Raw genomic sequence first — 20,301 nt, 5'->3', positions numbered from 1 at the left:
CTGATTTTGTGCTCTCAGAATGTGTTGATGCCTGATAAAAGCATACATTGAACCTGTATCAGTGTAGAGAAGGGAACTATTTACTATTTAGAAATAAGAGTTTAAGACTTTTTTTTTTCTTCTCCTGACTAGAAAGTTCATTCAAATGAATGGTTGTTGGGTAATTCCAGTCCTGAAAATAAAGCCTGTTACCAAGACAGTGGCCAAGTATAATTCCACATGAGATGAATGAAGGGATTTGAGAGCAAGGAGGAAGAAGAGAGGATCACAGCTTTTCCGAAAATGAAAAGAATGTTGATATATAATGGTTTGCTCCTATAGCAGCTTGCTAGATATAGAACATTAATTTTAGATATCTCATGCCCAATGTTGTTATGACTGAGATATATTCTTTTTCTGTTCTTCTGTTCAGTAGTGCATGGCAAATCTTTTAATTAAAGCATGGAATACGGAAAACAAAAAACTTCAGCTAGTGCTTTAGTCTCATCTGAAATGCTACAGGTAAGTTCCTCTTATTTTAATTGAGAAATTATCCTTATCGGTTAAGATTGGCCATAATAGTCTCCTTTATAAGATTTTAAGGATCATTTATGCAGCTACAAGTTTTGTTGTATATTCTAGTATATTTCTTTCCCTAAAGGATTTGAGGAGTTGGAAGAGTTAAGACCAATTAAACCATTTTAGGTTATATATATCCTATTATAACCTATATAATTATATTATAATTATAATAATTATAATTATTATATAATATATATATTATATATATATATTTTTAAATTGAATCATTATTAAAATACCATGGTATCTCAGGAAAACTTAACTATATAAACTTATTTTAGTGGTCATATTCAACTCAAGATCAGACTCAATTCTCTTTATCCCTAAGAAAATACTCCAGTGGTTACTTTTTTCTCTTTTCCTTCCCTTTCAAATGATTTGCCTTGTCTCTGCCCAGTCTCCAGCTCTGTTCTGTCCACCATTGGATGATACAGGTAGAATCCCATTTTAGGAAATGCCTTTATTCCTTCTGCAACCATAAAATGTCCAGGCCAAATACGCTTTTCTGTTGCATCAGAAAACAGCTATCATTGCTCATCCCTGCTCACTGTGTAGTAGATAAACACACTACAGCTTCATGAATGAGGTAAAAACTGGAGGGTCAAACAGGATGCTCTTAAAAGACCTGGCACAACAGGTAAATTCAAAAGTTACAGTTCATTTAACAGCAGGTTCTTTGGCAGATATCTTTTTTTGGACTATGAGCAATGATTTTGTTTTAGTAAAAAGTTGCATATTATAAATATTGATTTGCTTTTGCAGCCGGAGCTTTTGATACATTGTGAATTAGAAGAGAAGGGAAGGCGATGGTATAAGTTAGAAGCAACTTGTAGGGGGCATGTCTAGATGAGGAGGAGATGAAGCCACAGAACAGTCTGTAGTGTGGGACCCTGAGAGGCTACAGGATAGAAGATTTGGCCAGGGGTGTAACTTGCACCCCTTGAAACTGAGAAATTAAGGAATAAAAAACAGAGCTAGAGTAGATTGTTTCTCATTCTGTGTGGATCTGACCCTGACACAGGTAGTTAGTCAGGAAGCCAAGGCCTTTTGTTGTCCCCTTGTAGCATCCACAGCCTAGTTTAATACTTCTCAGCCCTGCTACCCTCCAGGAACCATTTCATGTAGGGAACATGTTACGAGTACTAGGATCCCCTTTTCAGTAACATAGCCTTCTGGGGTAATGAGGAAACAGAGAAGAGAGATCTTAGGAGGTTTTGTTGCTGTTCTGAGATGCCATTTCATGGGGCTAGACAAACACTTTCAGACCAGCAGCCTATTTTGAAAACAGTTTTATTGGAGCACAGTGACATCTATATGTTTAATAATGTCTATGGCTCCATTTTCGCTACAAAGGCAGAATCAGGTAGCTGGGATAGGGACCATGTGGCCCACAGAGAAAATATTTGTCATTTGGCCTTTTATTTTTAAAAAGTTTGCCCACTCCCAGAACACAGATTTCTGCTAACCTCCAAAGCAGTGCACTTTAAGTAGGCTCTTTTAAGTTTGAATTAAGGAAGTACTGCTCCTGTTAAACATTTCACAAGTCTGCAACCACCTACTACCAGCATGACAGTGAGGGCTCCAACCATGTCTCTTATCTGGAGCTATATTTGGCTATTATTTCGGTAACAGAATTTGTTTTCAAGAATGGAGTTACCCACTTGCTGAGAGAAAAAATTATAATCAACTCTTATCTCAGTATTAAATAGTTTCATTCTCTAAACTGATATAATTTGTATAATTTGCACTTTTGGGGGGCATCTACACATTCTGAGAGTGCAAACTCAGCACCTTGTCATGAATGGTGGCCACAGGTTTGGAGACATTTGAGCTGGGGGTGGGGGTGTCCCTCCATCTTCTCCAGGTGGGCTTTGCTCATAATGTTCAGTCTAAAACTTGGAGTCATGAACCTTCCTCCATGCTCTGCATAGTGTCAGCAACTTGAGGGCCAGGCAGCCTAGCCTGTAACACAGGTCCGGCATATCGAATGAATGAATGAAATACATTCAAATAGCTAAGGACAGGGGAAACAGTAACTTAGCTTGAGAGACAAGAATGACAAAGATCTGTAATACTCCTCACCTAGGGCAACAATGGGAAGAAGTGTTAACTAGAGCAGCTTGCACTGTCCTCTTCCTCCAATGAGTAAAGCTGTTTGTAGCAAAACAGAGACAGGCAGCTCAGCTCTCAAGGCAGCCTTGGCGCTACTCTGCCTGACTTGTGTCATCTTTGCTCTGCTCCAGTTTTCCTAGCTTCTCTGAACCTTTCCTGTTGCCTGTTCCCACAGGCTGCTCTGTCACATGGCTCCCTCAGACTGCCTACCACTCAGGGCAGAGTGTGTCCACTTTTGTTGTACTCTTTGCTCCCTACCCAGGAATCTCAAGAGGCTATGGGATTGGGTGTGAGGTTGGGCTCTTCTACAGGCGCTGTGCTCTGGAGAAGGAGCACAGCATTTGGAGTTGAACCTAAGTTTGGGTTCCAGGTCTGCTTGTATCTGGGCTGCACCAGTCTCTGAAAAATGAGATAGTGATACCTATTTTACCATGTTGTGAAATGTGCTTTGTAAATTGCTGTACAAGTGATACAGACTTAAGCCCAAGCGTCCACTTAACCTTAAAAAAAGAAAAAAATCCTGCTTAAAATTCTAAGGTATTGCAAATTACAAAGAGTACCTTTTTTGTGTGTGTTGGATACAAGTGCAGATAAGGCAGAAGCAAAGAGAAAATCTTGAGTGAATTTTCCTTGTCAGGTTCTACTACTTTGGGCTGCTCCTCATCTTTCTTAGCCTTTCTCATGCCACAAGCCCAGAAATCTATAAAATACAGTTGTCCTCAGTATCTGCAGGGGATTGGTTCTAGGACTCCCTCAGATACCAAAATCCATCTCAAGTCCCTAAAATGGCATGGTATTTACATATAATCCATGCACATCCTTCATATACTTTAACTCATCTCTAGGTTACTTATAATACCTAATGTAATGTAAATGTTATGTAAAACATAACGTTTGGTTATGTTAGTTGTAAATACAATGTAAATGATATGTAAATAGTTGCCAGCACACATGGCAAATTGAAGTTTTGCATTTTGGAACGTTCTGGGATTTTTTTTTTTTGAATATTTTTGATCCAAAGTTAGTGGAGCCCATGGTTGCAGAGCGCTGTGTTCCCATATATTGTTATTCCTACAATAAAATACTTTGTTTACAAACGATATATGATATGTGTTTTTAAAATATGTTTTTAAAAACCCAGGTGTCTTCCACCTCAACATGCAAGAGGCTGGAGGTTTCCATTTTAATGAGGCTAGAATGAAGGGCATTCTCCCATACATCTCAGAATATCTGAAGGTGGTATCACTGCAACCAGCAGGGGATGCAAGGGCAGAATGGGGAAATATAATGGAGCATTAGGTATTTATACTCACTGTCTACCTAAAACTGTGTAACAACCACAGAGAGTTACGCTTCATATGGGGGCTTTTCTTAAACTCATTGAGTACTTCAGATCCATTCTTAAAAATGGAACAGTTTTAAAATTTTATGCAAAATGAAACCTTTTCTTTTTAAAGGTTTTTTAAAAATATATTTATTTATTTATTTGGCTGCATTGGGTCTTAGTTGCAGGATCTTTGTTGCAACACTCAGGCTTCTCTCTAGGTGTGGTGCGTGGGCCCTAGAGCGCACGGGCTTAGCTGCCCCGCGGCATGTGGGGTCTTAGTTCCCCGACCAGGGATCGAACCGGCGTTCCCTGCATTGGAAGGCGGATTCTTAACCACTGGACCACCAGGGGAGTCCCAACCCTTTTCTGTATACTACATTTTAAACATGAATAACAAAGTCATGGAATCTTGGAGTTGGAAGGGACCTTAGAAGTTATCTAAAATAACTTAAAACTCAGTGAGGAATTAACCTTCGTAACATTCCTGCCAGCTGCTTGAAGATTTCTGTTGGTGAGGAGCAGCCCATTCTAGTAATCTTTACTGAACCTTCCCACTGATTTTTTTTTTTTTTTTTTTTTTTTTTTTGCCTGCGTTGGGTCTTCATTGCTGCACGCAGGCTTTCTCTAGTCGCGGTGAGCGGAGTCTACTCTTCGTTGCAGTGCACAGGCTTCTCGTTGCAGTGGCTTCTCTTGTTGCGGAGCACGGGCTCTAGGCGCACGGGCTTCAGTAGTTGTGGCGTGTGGGCTCAGTAGTCGTGGTTCGCAGGCTCTAGAGCGCTGGCTCAGTAGTTGTGGCGCACGGGCTTAGTTGCTCTGCGGCATGTGGGATCTTCCGGGACCAGGGCTCGAACCTGTGTCCCCTGCATTGGCAGGAGGATTCTTAACCACTGTGCCACCAGGGAAGTCCCCCACTGATTTTTATCTTTGGGCTTCCATTTGCCTTCTGGAGTTACACTGACGTATTGTTCAGAATATCTGAAAGCATCTACCACGGCCCTTTTAAGCTTTTGTTTTCCCCGGAACAGAACATTCCTCAGTTCCTTCAACCACTACTTCATCCAATTATTATGGGAGTTGAGAAACCAAACCCTTAACCTTCCTCTCAACTATAACTCTAACTTGTCGATGATCCTTTTAAAATGGAACATACATGTGGCTATGGGTTTATGACCCCTTTTGCCCAGACTCCTTTCTCTTTCTTGAACCCAAGAGTGCATTAGGGGTTTTAGTGTGTGTGCTGGGGGAGGGAGACACATTATGGTACTAGCATGTAGGATTTCTGTTAGCACTGCCATTCATTTACAAGCACCTGGGGAATGCTTTCCGTGCTAGGTGCTGGGGACACAGCAGTGTACAGAAGTGAGCATTGTCTTTGTTCTGGTGGAGCTAGATGGGATCTGAGAGGTATCCTGGCCCAGTCCCTTAAAGGCTCTAATGAGAGAAGCAACTCCCTAAATTCAATAACTTGCCCCCTCCCCCAGCCACTGGAACTAGAATCCTTGTTTCCTGCCTCTCCAGTTATTCCTTTACACCATCGCCTTTCTTCATACTGAATTCATACTCAACTAAAGCCCTTAGGTCTTCCTTAGACGGGTGTTAAAATGCTCTCCCATCCTCTCTTACGCAGTTGGTTTTTTGAACTGTGATATAAGACAGTAAATTTTTTCCCATCAGATTTTACCTTGCTTTGCTTCTATTCTAACCTGTTGAAAGCTTTTTAGGTTGCAATTATATCTTCTAATGAGTTTGCTATTTTTTCCTGCTTTGTCTTGCCTTCAAAATTGAATAAACCCATATTCATTTGTCTTTGATAAGAAATATTAAACAGGAAAAGGCTAAAGATAGGCCTGTGATTAAACCCTAGAGATTTTCTCCCAGGTTGACAGAGATGCTCTAACAGCCTTAGAACATAAGTGGGAGGACAGGTCTTTGGCTGTTTTGGTCGATACTGTATTCTCACAGTCTAGCTTGAGCCCAAGAGGCGTGTGTTGAACAAAAGACTGGCTGTGAAAAATCCACTGGCCAAGATGGATCAGCCGATTTTGAACCATCTAGGCGCTGCCACTGGACTCAGCTTTTTCCATTTGGTTCAGAGGGACCTTTCAGTGCACTGCCCTCTTCAGAGAAGCTTCATCCTTGTGTGTTATCTGAGGCTTCCCTTGATCTTCTGGTCAAGGAACCCTTTTGAATATGGAAATGAGGTTAGTCAGACAAAATTTTCTTAGTGACTCTGCTGGTTCCTGATGGTCACTGCTTCTGTGTCGAAGTGTTCACTAATGTTTACGTAAGTGTGGGAACTTACTCACAGTTATTTGGAATATAAACTCACTAACATTATTCCCCCTCAGCAATTCTGCCATTTCTGAAAAGTGCACTTGGAAGAGACTTGTTGAAAATTGTTTGGGTGAGAATTAGAAAGAGCTGAGCATGATTTGCTCGGAGATTGAACTGTGTTTGCATTTAGGATTTCCCTTCTTTTAAGTTTCTGGTTTAGCTTTGTCAACTCTTTATGCCTGGGGAAGAACAGAGGTGCTTCACTACATGGAGGAAAGTATGAAGACATCAGACTAGAGCCTTGTACTGCAGAGGTTCCAGACCTCACTTATGGGGTGAGGACACCTGGATTTCCAGCCCTGCTCTGCTGCCTGTGAGCCCCTGACTAAGGAGCAGGTCTCCAAAGCACTTACTATAGTGCCAGGACCAGGCAGGTGCTGTTGCTGCAGTTATGGAGGGGAGTATGAAGAAGTTAGGTAAGATAGAAAGCAAGTTCTTTTTGTTATGTTATGTTATGTTATGTTATGTTATGTTATTTATTTATTTATTTATGGCTGTGTTGGGTCTTCGTTTCTGTGTGAGGGCTTTCTCTACTTGCGGCAAGTGGTTCACTCTTCATCGCGGTGCACGGGCCTCTCACCATCGCGGCCTCTCTTGTTGCGGAGCACAGGCTCCAGACGCTCAGGCTCAGTAGTTGTGGCTCATGGGCCTAGTTGCTCCACAGCATGTGGGATCTTCCCACACTGGGGCTCGAACCCGTGTCCCCAGCATTGGCAGGCGATTCTCAACCACTGCGCCACCAGGGAAGCCTGAAAGCAAGTTCTTTTTGCCGTTAACTTTGTTCGCCCCGACAGAGTAAAGAATATTTCATTTTTAAGCATTATTAGATTATGCACATGTAGTGGTTGCAGTTCATTCATTCAGTAAATAAAATTTGATTCCCTGTTATACTTCCAACTGTGTGCTTCAAAGCAAGAAGAAATGTAAGTCTTATCAAATATGCTTAATCCTTAAAGTAGCTTGATGCCTCTTAAATATCTCATACCTCAGTTTGGAAAGTTTCGTGTATTTTGTAGTTCTCCTCCAGTTGCTAGAAGTACCTTCTGTAGGACTTTGGACAGTGCACACCATCCCCAGTTGTAGGAAGACTGTGGGGCAGGGGGGAGGATCATAGGAGAGTGAAGCATGTGTATGGAGGAGGAACCAAAAAGTCCATATTTGGCATCATGGACCTATTAGTAGTTCCATGGCTTCTGTGTGCATGGTAGCAGAACATTAGGAACTTTAAGATGCTATAGGAAACACAATCCAAGCCTCTAAAAGAAGGCCTACTCATTTGCAGGGGGAAGATGGATCAACTAGGATTTATTTGCATGTTTAAATGTGTCATAAAGCATAGAGCGTCATGTAAGAGACATCAGGAGCTAACAGCAGGGTTTGTAAATGGAACAAATTAAGAAAATAAAAGTAAGGGGAGTTCCCTGGCGGTCCAGTGGTTAAGACTCTGTGCTTCCACAGCAGGGGGCACGGGTTCGATCCCTGGTCAGGGAATTAAGCTCCCACATGCCGTGTGGTGCAGCCAAAAACAAACAAACAAGCAAATAAATAAATGGTTTCCAAATTAAAAAAAAAAATGAGTAAGTTAGAGAGAGCATACAGTGGATGTAGTAATAATAACAGTTCTCCAAGAGATGATAATATGCAATAAAGTTTGAGAACCACTGGCTTAAGAAGGAAAAGGGAAGGGAGAAGTAGTGGTCAGACATCACTGGTTCTGTCTGTTTCTAATATAATTGGAGGAGGTAAGAATGACAGAATTTTATATTGCTTTGTTTATGAATTAATGTGTTCAGTTTGAGAGGGTACTACTAGGGAAATTTTCTTCAAGGATATGTATTTTTTAAATAAATTTATTTATTTTATTTTATTTTATTTTTGGCTGCGTTTGGTCCTCGTTGTGGTACGCGGGCTTCTCATTGCGGTGGCTTCTCTTGTAGCAGAGCACGGGCTCTAGAGCGCAGGCTCAGTAGTTGTGGCGCGCGGGCTTAGTTGCTCCGCGGCATCTTCCTGGACCAGGGATTGAACCCATGTTCCCTGCATTGGCAGGCGGATTCTTAACCACTGTGCCACCGAGGAAGTCCTATCATTTTGTATTAAACCCTATATGCACAGGACCTTTTTTAGGCAATTAGGATTTCTACTCCTTTGTAGTATCATGTTTTATGCAGAAGTCATAATGTTGCACAGCTGGCAGCAGTTTAGTATTTATCTTTTTTTTTTTTTGGCTGCTTGCGGGCAGGATCTTTGTTCCCCAACCAGGAATCAAACCCTGCAGTGGAAGTGTGGAGTCCTAACCACTGGACCACCAGGGAGTTTCCAGTAATTATCTTTAATAGTTAGCTCATGTTTTCTCCTTGGGCCCAGAATTTCATTGAAATTTGTTTTTCGTTTGTGTGTTTGTTTTTTCCTGTCTGGACCTTTTTTTTTTTATAAGCAGACATTCATTTTAAGTTATTATTTATTTATTTATTTATGACTATGTTGGGTCTTCATTTCTGTGCGAGGGTTTTCTCTATTTGCGGCAAGCGGGGGCCACTCTTCATCGCGGTGCGCGGGCCTCTCACTATCGCGGCCTCTCTTGTTGCAGAGCACAGGCTCCAGACGCGCAGGCTCAGTAGTTGTGGCTCACGGGCCCGGTTGCTCCACGGCATGTGGGATCTTCCCAGACCAGGGCCCGAACCCATGTCCCCTGCATCGGCAGGCAGATTCTCAACCACTGCGCCACCAGGGAAGCCCCTGGACCTTTTATTTTTAAATGAACTTTATCAGAATCAGTGCAGCCTGTTAGAATAAGGCTTTGTATTAGAAAATAGCTGAAGAATAGTAAGTATAATCTAACAGAAACTCAGGAATTTACTTTTGGATTCAGTTTATTCTTGGGAATATTTTCGTAATATGTTAAGTGGATAAAAACACATTACCAGACCATTTGTACAATATTTAGATATCCATCAAGCACCTACTGTGTGCTAGGCTCTGGGCATATGGCATTGAACAAGATGGGCAAGGCCTTTCCTTCATGAACTTACATTCTTTTTTTTTTTTTTTTTTAATTAATTAATTTATTTATTTATTTTTGGGTGTGTTGGGTCTTCGTTTCTGTGCGAGGACTTTCTCTAGTTGCGGCAAGCGGGGGCCACTCTTAATCGCGGTGCGCGGGCCTCTCACTGTCGCGGCCTCTCTTGTTGCGGAGCACAGGCTCCAGACGCGCAGGCTCAGTAGCTGTGGCTCACGGGCCCATTTGCTCCGCGGCATGTGGGATCTTCCTAGACCAGGGCTCGAACCCGTGTGCCCTGCATTGGCAGGCAGATTCTCAACCACTGCGCCACCAGGGAAGCCCCGAACTTACATTCTTGTGAAGGGAACAGACAACAAACAGGCAAAGAATTCCAGGTAAGGCTAAGGGCTTAGAGGAGAATAATGAGGAATGTGATAGAAGATAGGGGCTGGGGGAACTACTTGAGATAAGAGGCCAGGAAAGGGCTAAACTGAATGACATTTTGCTGAGACCTAAAGCATGAGAAGGAGCCAGACTTTCCAAGAACCAGCTTTTGAGTTAGAGGGAGAACAAGGGCAGACTCCCTGAGGGAGGGAAAGAGTTTGACACAGTCAGGGATCAGAAAGGAAGCCCTTGTGGCTGAAACAGGGGTAGAATGAGGGCAGTGGCAGCTGGTGGGATGGGGGCTTATGTTTTCCTGAGGAGAGACAGGCTTGATAGATCTTCATCAAAAATGTTAACATTGCGGGACTTCCCTGGCGGTCCAGTGGTTAGGATTCTGTGCTTTCACTGCAGGGGGCGTGGGTTGTTTTTTGTTTTTGTTTTTGTTTTTTTGTGGTGAGAACAGTTAAGATTTACTCTATTAGCAACTTTCAAGTACTAACAATACAGTATTGTTAAACGGTCCACACATTGTACATTAGATTCCCCAGAATACATTCTTTTTTTTTTTTTTTTTTTTTTTATTTATTATTTATGGTTGTGTTGGATCTTCGTTTCTGTGCGAGGGCTTTCTCTAGTTGTGGCAAGCGGGGGCCACTCTTCATCGCGGTGCGTGGCCCTCTCACTATCGTGGCCTCTCTTGTTGCGGAGCACAGGCTCCAGACGTGCAGGCTCAGTAATTGTGGCTCACGGGCCTAGTTGCTCCGCGGCATGTGGGATCTTCCCAGACCAGGACTCGAACCTGTGTCCCCTGCATTGGCAGGCAGATTCTCAACCACTGCGCCACCAGGGAAGCCCCAGAACACATTCTTATAACTGGAAGTTTGTACCCTTTGACCAACATCTCCCCATTTCTCCCACCCCCTAGTTCCTGGCAACCACCATTCTACTGTTCCTATGAATTAAATGTTACTAGATTCCACATATAAATGAGACCATGCAGTATTTGTCTTTCTCTGACTTATTTCCCTTAGCCTAATGATCTCAAGGTCCATCCATGTTGTTACAAATGGCAGGATGTTTTCTTTTTTATGGTTGAATAATATTCCTGTGTGTGTGTGTGTGTGTGTGTGTGTGTGTGTGTGTATATGCCATATTTTCTTTATCCATTCATCCATCAATATGCATTTAGGTTGCTTCCATATCTTGGCTATTGTGAATAATGCTGCAGTGAACATGGTAGTGCAGATATCTCTGAGGTTTGATAATTTCGTCTTCTTTGGATATATACTCAGAAGTGGGATTGTTGGATCATATGGTAGTTCCATTTTTAAGCTTTTGAGGAAACTCCATACTGTTTTCCATAGCGGCTGAACCAATTTACATTCTTACCAACAGTGCCCAAGGGTTCCCTTTTCTGCATATACTCTCCTACACTTGTTATCTCTTTTGTGTTTTTCATGGTAGCCATTCTAACAGGTATGAGGTGATATCTCATTGTGGTTTTGATTTGCATTTTCCTGATGATTAGTGATACTGAACACCTTTTCATATACATGTTGGCCTTTTGTAAAGTTGTAAATCTTCTTTGGAAAAATGTCTATTCAAGTCTTTTGCCCATGTTTTAATTGGACTTTTTTTTCTTTGCTGTTGAGTTGTAAGAGTTCCTTATGTTTTTTTTTTTAATTTTTATTGGAGTATAGTTGCTTTACAATATTGTGTTGGTTTATACTGTACAGCAAAGTGAATCAGCTATACGTATACATATATCTCCTCTTTTTTGGATTTCATATATCCCCTCTTTTTTGGATTTCCTTCCCATTTAGGTTACCACAGAGCACTGAGTAGAGTTCCCTGTGCTATACAGTAGGTTCTCATTAGTTATCTATTTTATACATAGAATCAATAGTGTATATATGTCAATCCCGATCTCCCAATTCATCCCACCCCCTCCTTTCCCCCTTGGTATCCATGCATTTGTTCTCTACGTCTGTGGCTCTATTTCTGCTTTGTAAATAAGATCATCTATACCAATTTTTTCAGATTCCATGTATATGTGTTAACGTACGATATTTGTTTTTCTCTTTCTGACTTCACTCTGTATGACAGTCATTAGGGTGTGGAGAAAAGGGAACCCTCTTACACTGTTGGTGGGAATGTAAATTGATACAGCTGCTATGGAGAACAGTATGGAGGTTCCTTAAAAAACTAAAAATGGAACTGCCATGTGACCCAGCAATCCCACTAGTGGGCATATACCCAGAGAAAACCATAATTCAAAAAGACACATGCACCCCAATGTTCATTGCAGCACTATTTACAATAGCCAGGACATGGAAACAACCTAAATGTCCATCAACAGAGGAATGGATAAAGAAGATGTGGTACATATATACAATGCAATATTACTCAGCCATAAAAAGGAAAAAAATTGGGGCACGGATTTGATCCCTGGTCTGGGAACTAAGATCCTGCATGCCGCATGGTGCAGCCAAAAAAAAAAAAAATGTTAACATTATCTTTCAGCTTTTATTGTCTTTGTGCTTTGTTTTTGCATTCACAGTTCTCTGATGAACATGTATTACATTTGCAATTAGAAACATTTTATATATTTTTTAAATAATTAAATTTACTTTCACTTTGTAGAAAATACCAACATTTTTGCACCCCAGGAAAGAATATCAGGTTATTTTTGCTTAAATAATTGTACCATTGCTGTAACTCAACTCTCTTTTCCATTTCTCTAGAACCCTTGCATTTGAGCTGATCCCTCCGCCCACCTCCACCCCCAGTTTATTTTCTTGTGCCTAGCATGTTTTTGATGCAAAATAAAAGGATGAATTATTAGTTACTAATAATTATTATGCATGAATTATTAGTTACTATTCATTACTGTTGAATTATTGAATGAATTATTAGTTACTATTCATTACTGTTGTTAGTAACTCATATTTCAGATTTTGAGAATGTGAATCTTGAGTGTTTCTGTGTAAAGATGGTAAGGCTGTGATGCTGCTTTACTGTTTCTCTCAAGGTTCAATGGTTCCAAGAAGTTAAAACCCACTCAGAGCAGCTCTGGTCAAGAGGGCTGCGGCAGACTCCCCAGGATAGGAAGGGCAGTGGCCAAGAGCAAGAGGTTTGGAGTCCTGTTTGATTTTTGTCTCTACCACTTATAGCCTGTGACTTCGGGCAAGTTACTGACTCTCTAAGCCTTAGTTTCCTCACCTGTGAAATGTGAACAGTAAAGGTCTTTAAAGCTCCTTAATTCGTGGGCTCTCTTGAAGATGACGTGGCTTAGTGCCTGTGCTCTTCCCATAGCTGGGGCATCCAGGGCCAGCACATCGTGTGGACACCTGCCTACACTGAATGCACATAGTATCTGAGTAAACAGATAATTGATTGGACAGCCAAGCTCTTTTTTACATTTCTATTGAAGTATGGCATGCAAAAAGAAAAGTGTGCAAGTTAGAAGATAAATTATCAGAGTGAACACTACCTGTAGCTACCATCTAGGTACAGAAACAGCACATGGCCAACACCCCAGAAGGTCCCCTCCAGTCTCTCCCAATTATATTTCCTCCTTCTCCCCAGAAGTCACCAGTGTCCTGAATTCTAATGCTTTAGATTACTTCTGCCTGCTTTTCAACTTTGTGTAAATCTCATTATAGTGTCTGTTCTTTATGTACCTGGCTTCTGTAGCTCAACCTTATGGTTGAGAGATTCTCCATGATGTCATGTGGAGATGTAGTTTGTTCGTTTTCATTTTGTATAATGTGCTATTCTCTAAATTTCTTTCTTCTACTGTGGGTTGTTTCCAGATTGGGGCTCTCATGAATAGTGTGCTATTAAAAACTTTAGTGAACATTTTTTGGTGTCCTTATGGACATATACGTTGTTGAGTGTTCTGCCTGAGGGTGTAGTAGCCGTGTCATTGGGTACATGTATGTTATATCTTAGTGAATAACACTAAAAAATTTTCCAAAGTAGTTAAACCAGTTTGTTTAGTTTTTTGGGTTTCCTTTTTTACTTCAAACTACTACTTAAATATTTATTTATTAAATCATCAAAATTAGTTTCATGATTCAGTGAATACAAAGATGTTCTAGGATAGCATTTCCCAAAGTGCGGAATTCTAGTCCTGCCAGAGGCTCTGAAACTTAAAATGGGTTCTTTGTTCAGATAAGTTTGAGAAACATTGCGTAATATATCCTCTTCTCAGAGAATGTACATTAACATATTAAAAACTCTGAAAAGCCCTCCATTAAAAAATAATAGTTTGAATGATTTCCAGTTTTTTGGTCCACAGCCCTTTTGAGGCTCTGTAACACCTGTAGGTAAGACACAGATGCAGCCATCTTTGGCTGCCATAAAGTTCTGTGCTTAATAACTGAGATGTTGGTTCCTTCTCTGAGGACAGTGGTTTCATTTGATGGTTAAAGCACTTGCATGCTTAATAATCTGGAAGCTGACAACTGTTTTGTCTCTAGGTTTTCTGGGCTTTTCTATTAGTTGAGATGTTTCTTCAGCTGTTGTTGATCAGCCACCAAATCAACAATAATTACCGGTGGCCTGCTGTGCACCCAGCGTTGTGCTACACTTGTAAGATAGAGAAGATGGTTTGCTTAATGTAAATTATTTAGAGTCTAGTTGGTGAATGCATGTGCAGTTAATACAATCACAAGTTTATTTTTTATAAAATGAAAATTATTTTTAAATTATAAATATAATTTATTTGTTGACAGTGCTATGTGACATTATTATTTAAGAAGTCAGTAGTAAAATAATAGTGCCCTTGTTGGGCCTTTTTATATATATATATATATTTTAAATTAATTAATTTATTATTTATTTTTGGCTGTGTTGGGTCTTCGTTTCTGTGTGAGGGCTTTCTCTAGTTGTGGCAAGTGGGGGCCACTCTTCATCGCGGTGCGCAGGCCTCTATCGCGGCCTCTCTTGTTGTGGAGCACAGGCTCCAGGCGCGCAGGCTCAGTAGTTGTGGCTCACGGGCCTAGTTGCTCCGCGGCATGTGGGATCTTCCCAGACCAGGGCGCGAACACGCGTGCCCTGCATTGGCAGGCAGACTCCCAACCACTGCGCCACCAGGGAAGCCCCTGGGCCTTTTTATATTGTTCTATGCATTGATGTTTTAGGTTTTTCTTTCTGTCCCTCCCCTGGGACATGGGATTTAGAACAGTGTCAGGGTTCACAAAGCCCACTGCTCAGCCTTCCTAAGAAGACCTGTGCTCCCACTGTCAGGGAATGAGCCAATCCCAGATCTCAGGCCAGGCCAGCTTGACTTCTGTGACCTCATAGTGTGTGCATTTATCTGCATGGCTGAACGTCGTTTAACTTCAGAAACTACAGAGTGCCCTAGTGCTGACTGGTTAATTCATGTTCTCCACATAAACCTCACAGTAACTAAATTGGTATTGATGATTTATATCTGGAAGGAGACACTTTTGAGAAGTTAACTTCTCCAAGGTCACACAGCCATTAAGTGTTGCAGACAAGATTGAGGGTGAGCCATCTAGCTGCAGTTTTATTATGCTTTTTTTCCTGTTTTGATAAATTTAAATTACAAAGAAAACTATAAGAGAAGGCCTATTTTTCTATCACCCTGAATTAACAACTGCTAATATTTTATAGTATTTGTGTCTAATCTATTTTCTCCCGTTTTCCCCACACACCCCCTTCATTCTTTCACAGTGACACCCACACTGCTTAGTGTGGAAGGTGTTCCTGCGGTCCCTTTAAAAAATAGTTTTATAGCTGCTTCTGAAAGCTTCCTGTTTCTTGTGTGTGGTTTAAAACTGTTTATCTAAATGGTGTATTTTATATATGTGTAATCATTCAACTTGTATTTTTTTACTCAACTTTTTATTTTCAAATTGATATACTATGTACAAATCTAGTAACTATCTTGTAGGATTCCACTGGAAGACAGACCAGGTCTTATTTATCTATTATCTTATGGATAGACAATTAGGTTACCTCAAATTTTCCACTTTCGTAGTCCCCCTAATGAGCATGCTTGTACATGTCTCCACATGGGTACACGTATGAGAGTTTTTCTAGGGTGTGTTCCCACAAGAGGAGTGGCTGGTTTTCAGTTTTGCTAGATGCAGCCCTATTGCTTACCAGAGGGGCTGCAACAGTTTTTGCTTCACAGTGTGTGACAAATAGCATTTACTCCAGTACCTGATTAATATTAAACTTGGAGATTTTTCGATGGTTTAAAAATTTTGTATCTGACTTTAATTTGCACTTCCGTGATTACTATTGAGATCAACTTGCTCTTTTCATGTCCGTTGGCCACTCTTTCTTTCCTCTTCTGTGAACGTCTTGTTCATGTCACTCATTTTCCTTTTGATTGGTAAGTTTTATATAAACTTTATATAACAGAAAATAATGACAGCAGATTATTACAAATATATATTATATAACAAATATATATCCAGAAGAGATTCTGTATACCAGTCCTTTGTTTTTACTTGTTGTAAATATCTTCTCTGAGCCTGAGGCTCATGTATTTTTTTTTTAATATTTTATTTTATTTTATTATTTTTGGTGGCACCACGTGACATGCAGGATCTTAGTTCCCTGAGCAGGGATCGAACCCACGCCCCCTGCAGTGGAAGCATGGAGTCTTAACCCCTGGACCACCAGGGAAGTCCCATGTGGCTCATCTTTTAACTGTGTTTATGGTGTCTTGTCTTATAAGTAGTTTGATATCTTGTTGTGACCCAATCTGTTTCGCCTCTCTTTTATGGGATATGCTTTTTGTGACTTGTTTACAAAGACTTTCCCCATGCTAAGGTCACAAATCTATTCTGTATTTCTTATCGTGGTATTAGTTTTGCTTTTTTTACATTTAATTCTTTTATCGACTCGGTATTTTATTTTAGAAATATGAATATAATTTTACTTTTTCCACATTTATTCCAAAACAGTTTATTGAATACTTTCCCCATTGGTTTGCAGAGCCACCTCTGCCATTTTTCAAGTCCCTATGGATGGGTGGGTCTATTTCTGGTCCTGTTATCCAGCTGTTTAATACGTTGTTCTATTCCTCTGGTTTAATTACTGAGCTCTGCAAAATATTTGATAACACCAAATCCACCAGAACCCCAACTTCATTCTTTGTTCTCAAAATTTTGTTGATTATTCCTAGATCATTAAGTTCCTTTCATAATCCTATGAATTTATTGATCAGTTTGGGGAAGTGGAATCTTACACTGGAGTTTTCTTATCCCCGAACATGTTATCTCTGTTGTTTATTCACATCTTTTTTATACTCTTCAGAAAAGTTTTTTAGTTTTCTACATCAGGGTTCAGCACATCTTTTGTTACCTTTATTTGACACTGTAGTTTTTGTTGCTATTGTGTTTTTCGTGTTAGTTTTTTTTTTTTTTAATTTTTTATTTTATTTGTTTATTTATTTATGGCTGTGTTGGGTCTTCGTTTCTGTGCGAGGGCTTTCTCTAATTGCGGCAAGTGGGGGCCACTCTTCATCGCGGTGCGCGGGCCTCTCGCTATCGCGGCCTCTCTTGTTGCGGAGCACAGGCTCCAGACGCGCAGGCTCAGCAATTGTGGCTCACGGGCCTATTTGCTCCGCGGCATGTGGGATCTTCCCAGACCAAGGCTCGAACCTGTGTCCCCTGCACTGGCAGGCAGATTCTCAACCACTGCGCCACCAGGGAAGCCCTCGTGTTAGATTTTAATTTTATTTATTGTTTTAATGTTTCTGATTTGTATGTAAGCTCATATCCAGCATCTTGGTAAACCTGTTATTTCTTTTATGTCATCTTTTTCCCCTTGAGTTTTCTATGTAGGTGATTATATAATATGAAAATAAGGGCAGTTTTTTCCCTTCCTTGACGATTTTTATATCTTATTTCCTCTTCTTGTTTAGGGGATAGTAAGGCTCACTAGAAAAACACTGAATAGTAGAGGTGATAGTGGGCATCCTTGTCTTTTTCCTGACTTTAATGGAAATACTTCTGAAGTTTCACCATTAAGTTTGCTATGGTTTCTTCACCAGGTTAAGGAACTTCCTATCTGTTCCTAATGTTTGTTTTTTTAAATAATCATCTGTATTGGTTTTTTGTTTTTCATTATTTTCTGTTTTATCTTTATTATCCTTTTATTTTCTTAGTAATAACATAGGAATTTTTAAAATTTCTTATATTCAGATCATTTATTTTCAATCTGTTTTTTAAAATATGTTATCTGTTAATGCTGATGAAAGAAGACAGACTAAAAAGTCTGCATAACATTTCATTTATGTGACATTCTGGTAAAGGCAAAAATATAAGGATGAAAAACATCAGTGGTTGCCTGGGTGTTGGGGGAAGAATTGATTACAAAGGGACACCAGTAGAATGTTTGTTGTGATGGAACTGTTTCATATCTTGATTGTGCTGGTGGTTACATAAATGTCAAAACTTACAGAACAGTACAACAAAAAGGATGAATTTTACTGTATGTAAATTATAAGCCAGTAAAAAAATATATCACATGGATACAAAAAATATATCACATGGATACAAAAAATATATAAAGTAATTATACTTTTTTAAAAAGGTACATTATTTTTATGTTTTCGTTTTTCTTTTTTTATAAATTTATTTATTTTTGGCTGCATTGGGTCTTCGTTGCTGTGCACGGGCTTTCTGTAGTTGTAGCAAGTGGGGGCTACTCTTTGTTGCGATGTGCATGCTTCTCATTGCGGTGGCTTCTCTTGTTGCGGAGCACGGGCTTTAGGCATGTGGGCTCAGTAGTTGTGGCTCGCGGGCTCTAGAGCACAGGCTCAGTAGGTGTGGTGCATGGGCTTAGTTGCTCTGCAGCATGTGGGATCTTCCCGGACTAGGGATCAAACCCGTGTCTCCTGCATTGGCACGCGGATTCTTAACTACTGTGCCACCAGGGAAGTCCTAAAAAAGTACATTATTTTTAAAAGTTAATTTTCTGTAAGGATTGTTTTAGTAATACCCAGTGCATTTTCATATGTAGCACTTTTTTAAATGAGGAGGGAAAATTTTTGTTTTCATTGTTTTGAATTTTAATGTATTCAAGTATAAGAGTCAAAATAATATTTAAAATATATATAGGTAACAATGTAATATAACAAAGTGATATTACTAAGTAATATAACAAAGTGATACCAAGTAGTATAACAAAGTAATATAAAAAGGAGTGCTCTCACCTTTCTTTCTTATCCACCGCATTCCTCTCTGTCTACTATGTGTGTCTTTCCACTGTTTTTCATATGTACATACAAATACTGGTTTTATTTCGTATTCCTTTCTAACACAAAAGTTAACATAAACATCGTTCTATATCTTACTTCTTCACTTGATGTATTCTAGAAATCTTTCCATGTCAGTACTTAGAGAACATCCTTATTCTTTTTTTTTTTAACTGCTGTAAAGTTTTCTATTGGGTGGATGTATCATGGTTTATATAAGAAATCTCTCATTGTGATCCCTTGGCTTATTTTTAATTATTTACTGTTACAAACAATTTTGCAGCCAGTAACCTTATATACGTGCATCATTTTGGACATATGCACCTGTATCTGAAATAAACTTCAGGAACAAAATTACTGATAAAATAATAAATGTATTTGTAATTTGTATAAGTATGTATTTCCAAACTGCCCTCCATAGAGGTGTTACCACTTTTTACTCCACCAGAAATACATAAGAGAGGGAATTTTTTTCTTTTCTTAACTCTCTTTAGTTTTGTGTTTTTTTAAAAATTTATTTATTTATTTTATTTATGGCTGTGTTGGGTCTTCGTTTCTGTGTGAGGGCTTTCTCTAGCTGTGGCAAGTGGGGGCCACTCTTCATCACGGTGCGCGGGCCTCTCACTATCGCAGCCTCTCTTGTTGCGGAGCACAGGCTCCAGACACACAGGCTCAGTAATTGTGGCTCACGGGTTCAGTTGCTCCGCGGCATGTGGGATCTTCCCAGACCAGGGCTCGAACCTGTATCCCCTGCATTGGCAGGCAGATTCTCAACCACTGCGCCACCAGGGAAGCCCTCTCTTTAGTTTTTATTACTGAAATATTTTAAATTAAATATAGATATTGTGACATTCTACTCCTAAATATATCAGCATATGACTCTTAAAAATAGGAAAATATTTTTTAAATTAAAAAAAAAATTTAACAGCTTTATTGAGGTATGACTTACATACCATACAATTATTTCATTTTAATTATACAATTGAATGATTTTTACTGAATTTACAGGGTTCTGCAACCATTACCACAATCAAATTTTTAAATATTTCCATTACCCTAAAAAGATTGTTTATGTCCATTTGCAGTCAGTCACTGATCCCACCCCCAGGTAACCACTAACCTACTGCCTATAGATTTGTCTGTCCTGGGCATTTCATATAATATATGGTCTTTTGTGTTGGGTTTCTTTTACTTAGCATCATGTTTTTTTGGTTCACCCATTTTCTGAATTCTTTTTTTTTTTTTTCTTGAAGTGTAGTTAATTTACAATGTTGTGTTAGTTTCCGGTGTACAACAAAGTGATTCAGTTTTATATATATATGTGTGTGTATACATACACAC

At 39.8% G+C, this 20,301-nt stretch overlaps 1 protein-coding gene across 23 annotated transcripts in view; it reads left to right on the top strand.

Moving 5' to 3' along the window:
* B3GALNT1 (beta-1,3-N-acetylgalactosaminyltransferase 1 (Globoside blood group)) overlaps positions 1-20,301 on the top strand; it is a 34,321-nt gene that overhangs the window by 1,175 nt on the left and 12,845 nt on the right. For 9 of the 23 annotated variants that reach the window (XM_082458444.1, XM_082458443.1, XM_082458435.1 and 6 more), the window contains one exon: positions 413-501. The gene's annotated coding sequence lies outside the window, so the exon portion shown is untranslated. Of the gene's footprint in view, positions 1-132; positions 308-412; positions 502-3,814; positions 3,973-12,747; positions 12,850-20,301 lie in introns of all 23 variants that reach the window. The other 14 variants (XM_082458434.1, XM_082458440.1, XM_082458447.1 and 11 more) reach the window with 5 other exon arrangements.

The sequence above is a fragment of the Balaenoptera physalus genome (genome assembly GCF_965194825.1).
Source record: "Balaenoptera physalus genome assembly, chromosome: 4".
In the NCBI taxonomy this organism is placed as follows: domain Eukaryota; kingdom Metazoa; phylum Chordata; class Mammalia; order Artiodactyla; family Balaenopteridae; genus Balaenoptera; species Balaenoptera physalus.
Note: the sequence above shows the minus strand (reverse complement) of the source record. Positions and strands in the feature narration are given on the sequence as shown.